The sequence below is a fragment of the Octopus bimaculoides genome, chromosome 1 (assembly GCF_001194135.2).
Source record: "Octopus bimaculoides isolate UCB-OBI-ISO-001 chromosome 1, ASM119413v2, whole genome shotgun sequence".
In the NCBI taxonomy this organism is placed as follows: Eukaryota; Metazoa; Mollusca; class Cephalopoda; order Octopoda; family Octopodidae; genus Octopus; species Octopus bimaculoides.
The window spans coordinates 7,595,540-7,600,532 of NC_068981.1; the positions used below are offsets into that span (position 1 = coordinate 7,595,540).

The window sequence follows — 4,993 nt, forward strand, 5'->3', positions numbered from 1 at the left end:
ACATACATCAAGGTACATTTGTACAAAATTTCATGAAAAAATATTCATTTTCCTGGAAGTTAAGAGAAATTTAAGTGGAATTTCCGAATATTGTACCCCACCCCCTTCCAAAACACTTTCACCGAACATTTTTGTATATTTGGAATCTACATAATAAATAATATATGCATAGAAAATTTCATTAAAAAATATTCATTTTTATGAAAGTTATGAACCTTCCAAAGTTGGTGGGTACAACTCTAGTTATGCCATCAATGTTTTGTAAATATACCACGATGTGAATGATTGTGTTCACTTGCACGTGTATGTATCACTTTCTCTCTCTCTCCCTCTCCCTCTTTTACTTTTGGGCCACCCTGTATGTATGTATGTATGTATGTATGTATGTATGTATTCTTTTATTTTTTTACACATCTTAGCCCAAAGGCAATGCTAGAGCACTGCCCGTGTAATCACCCTTTCAATGGCCAATGTTATGCGTTTTGGTTTTGGTGAAGGCAGGAGTTTGACACAGCTGCCCTCTTATAAGTTCCTTGCCCTGATAGATGTTCATCTGGGATTTTGGACAGCAGGTAGTCAAGTTGTTTCTTAAAAACATGTAGCGCTACACCTTGATGGTCCCTCAGGTGTTTTGGCAAACCATTAAATAGCTAGGGGTCCTTGAATCACAAGCTATTACAGTACATGTTCCTCACTCTAGATGGGAGAGGTGAGTCTTTTGGAACAATGTAGTGACGTCCATTTCGGGGACTGGTATATTGACCTCAAGACCAAAGTTTGGTGTCAGCCCCTCCAGGATCTGCATATCACTGCAGACCCTTCCCGTCTTCGCTCTAGGCTGACTGCAGTTGAAAGCAGTACTCCAGATGCCTGAGTATAAATATCCGCCATAGAACCAGCACAGTTTTCCGGTCCCTTGTTCTGAAAGTTCTCAGAATCGATCCTGCCACTGACCTGCGCATTGGTACCATCGTGGCGATATGTACTTGAAACGTGGTGTTGTTACACGCATCAATCCGCAGACCACGCATTGAACTTGACACTTGGATTACCGCTACTTTTGGTCGAAATTATCGTTGCTGTGTCTTTACCACCCTTTTAGAACAAACACAAGTGAACGAACCAGTGGATTTCTTTGCCGCCTCACCTATAACCAGTGAGGCAGTTACGATGGATTACATTGACATTGGCGCAGAAGATATACTTCTAGCCATAGATAAGGTGGATGCAAACTCAACTGCTGGTCTTGATGGTTTCCCAGCAATCCTCCTCAAAACGTGTAAGCCCTGCGCTACCAGCGCCCAAAACTGGACGTATTACTTACAGGGTAGACTGGCCCACTGGCAATTACAATCCCAGAATTTAAATCAGTGCGGGACCTGGGTATCGACATGAGTGATGATACTTCTTTCCTAGTGCACATTATCAAGATGGCGACAAAGTGCAGACGGCTGGCTGACTGAATCCTGAGAACCTTCAGAACCAGAGAGGAGGAAATCATGATGGTCCTCAGCCGTCTGGACTAGTGTAAAATTAACAGCGGACTTTGAAACAATTCAGCGAAGCTTCAGAAAGAAGATCGTCTCATTGCAAAAGCTCAGCTACTGGGAAAGGCTGAAGCAGCTACGATTCTACTCCCCGGAACGAAGGCGAGAGAGGTATGCAGTAATATATGGGAGAATATACGAAAAAACAACAACAGACGAGGACAGGTGGTGTAAATAACAAAAGGATGTATTAGTATGACGCTCGGGAATACATCTGGAAGATCCTGTAAGGGATGGTGCCAAATTTTGGCATGGAAAGCTACACAAATGACTCAACGGGTCGTCACTGCACAACACCAAGGATCCCAGTAATGCTGTCGTTCTTCAGGACTAGTTACTGCAACAGCCTGGGTTTCAGGGGCCCACAGCTTTTTAAAATTCTCCGAAAGAGCCTGAGGGATCGACACAAAGTAGATTTAAGTGTTTTCAAATCAAAACTGGATCTCTTCCTGTCGAGAGTCCCAGATGAACCTACCTCGCAGCAGGAAGCGCAAATGAGGGTAGCGACATCAAACACCCATATTCACCGAACACCACATATCAGAGGAGGCTCTCAATAATAACAGTGCAACAAAACGGCAGTGCTCCAGTATGACCACAGCTTTGAGCTGAGACTAATAAAATATAAAACATAAAACACACACACACATACACACTCACACACACACACACACATACACACGCACACGCACACAGACACACACACACACGTATATATATATATATATATTTGTGTGTGTGCGTATGTATGTATGTATATATATGCATGTATATGTGTGTGTGTGTTTGTGTGTTTATGTGTGTGTGTGTGCACTGGGTGGGGGGACTGGATATGTGAGAGTGTGAGGACCATTGGTCACCTGTTACCATTGACAACATTGTAGAACCGTTTCACGCCAGGATGACCACAACAAAATGTCCCATTTCATTGTTCTTGATGGACTTGGTTCCCCCTCCCCTTTTTCCTTTCCTTTTCTTTCTTTCTTTCTATTATACATGCATGCTTCAGTGTTTGCGCGCGCGCGCATGCGTATGCGAATGAATATATGTGTATATTTGTTTGGGTCACTCTATGTGTATGTATGCGTAAGCTCCCATGTTCCTCTGTGCGTGTTTGTTCGTGTATGTGTGTGTCTGTACATGTGGATGCACGTCTGTCTGTCCATCTGTTTGTCTCTATCTCTCTCTCCTTTCTCTCTCTCTCTCTCTCTGTATATATATATATATATATATATATATATATATATATATATATATATATATATATATACATATATATATATAGATAGATAGATAGATAGATAGATAGATAGATAGATAGATAGATAGACAGATAGATAGATAGATAGATAGATAGATAGATAGATAGATAGACAGATAAAACTTACTTAGAAATGGATGCGTGGCGTTCGATCATATAATAATATAAATAATATATAAGTACTTGCATATATACGCACGTATATGCAAATACCTACATATATATGTATATATATACATATATATGTATATATGTATATATGTATATACATATATATGTATATATATACATATGTATATATATACATGCATATATGGGTACCGGACGTCAAAAGAACATGAACAAAATGAGAATCGGGACCGTAAAAAACAAAAGCATGGAAAACAAACTTTTTTTCGAACAATGAAAGAAACAAATAGAGAAACGAGACAGGTAACATAAAGAACATTCCCTTCATCAGTTGTCCCCTGATATATATATATGTATGTATGTGTGTGTGTGTGTGTGTATATATATATATATATATATATAAGCAATGTTAATTCTCTAAATGAAGTATTAACAGTAACTGCACGATAAAGTGTAGTATATTGCCACTTAAGTGTGGCTGACCCCTAGGGGTGGATGTTACTGTTGCTTTTAGCCCCAGGAGGACATCTCCTCCAGCTGGCTTATCGACACACGACTGTGTCCTGTTTGCCAAGGGAGTTATCCCTCTCACCTCGACCAGCAGCACGAACGTATCCGGATTTCATATATATATATATATATATATATATATATATACACACACATAAGCATGTGTGTTTATATATATATGTATATATATACTTATGAATGGGTATATGTGTATGTGTGGGTGTGCGTGTATATATGGATAGTTAATGCATGCAAGTTTTGTAAATACATGGGTACTTTCTTATTCGAGTTATACAGCAGAAATGCAACAGAAATCGACACACAAACCTGTTTCAGTTTGAAGAATTGTTAATAAATAAATAAATAAATAATACCGACAAATTTTAATACACCCTGCTTTATTTCTCAAATATATTTTGCAGACAAATAAATCATGTTAAGAATATCCACAGGTGTATAATATTCCAAAGAGAAAATCAAAATCAAACTTTCATTTTCCCACAAAACAAGGAACATACAGCGAGCTTTTATGATGTCTTTCTTTTGAACATTTTATATTTATTTTTTAATGCTATTTTAAATTGAAATTATCTTTTAGCCATAGTATATGTTTATATTTTTGGTGTTTCCTGCTTGTGTCTGTTTGATAGGATTAGAAATATATATAGTTGGAATTTACAAAAAAAAAACCCAAAAAACAATAGACGAAGATGGGTGTGTAAACAACAAACAGATGTATTAGTTTAACGCTCGGGAAGTGAGTAAGTCTTTTACGTTTCGAGCCTACGCTCTTCAACAGAAAGGAACACAGAAATAAACAGGGAGAGAAAATAGAAAAAGGGAGAGAAAATAGAAAAAAGGTTTAATGGCTAGCAAGCTATCATGGCGAATGCCGGACAGAGGTAGTCAGACAGGAGAGCTAGGAAAAAGGGGAGATAAAAGAAAAGTAGAGAGAGTGAGTGGGAGGTTGACATATAATATAATTGTTTATGCTTATTGAAATGAAACCTGTAAAATATAACTGTCAACATTCTCACTGGTTATTGTACATCCTTAATGCGATGGCATAATGGTGAGGAGGATTGCTGTTAATGTTCTTCAAGGAATAGGTAATTACCTCCCTTTTCATAAAACTTTTTCTTTATGCGCTTGATTCATTTGGTCTATTTATATTCAGTCGTTTCATTGCATCAGTTTCTGCATATACAATCCGAATATATACATGCTTTTTTTTTTTTGCTTTATTTTATGGATTACGGCAGAGCAGAACAATTCCTCACCAATTCCACACAAACTGCAGAGTGAAAGACCATCTTACATGAACAAAATTATGTATATTAATATTAGTACTTGTACAATGGAAAAGAAGCCAAGATTAATATTCCTCGAAGAGAAATTGATGCCACATTCATTGCACAACCAGGGACATTTAAATTTTATCTCTACATTTGCACATAGTGATGTGTTTACTGTTGTGCAAGGGTCAATTGGATCAGGATATGAACAGTTCAGGAGGCAACGGGGACCAGTTATATGAAAATGGTGT

At 37.9% G+C, this 4,993-nt stretch overlaps 1 protein-coding gene across 1 annotated transcript in view; it reads right to left on the reverse strand.

The window, feature by feature from the left end:
- The window catches only part of LOC106871957 (cysteine-rich venom protein), a 19,916-nt gene that overhangs the window by 13,843 nt on the left and 1,080 nt on the right, over positions 1-4,993 (reverse strand). The gene's annotated exons all lie outside the window — the stretch shown is intronic.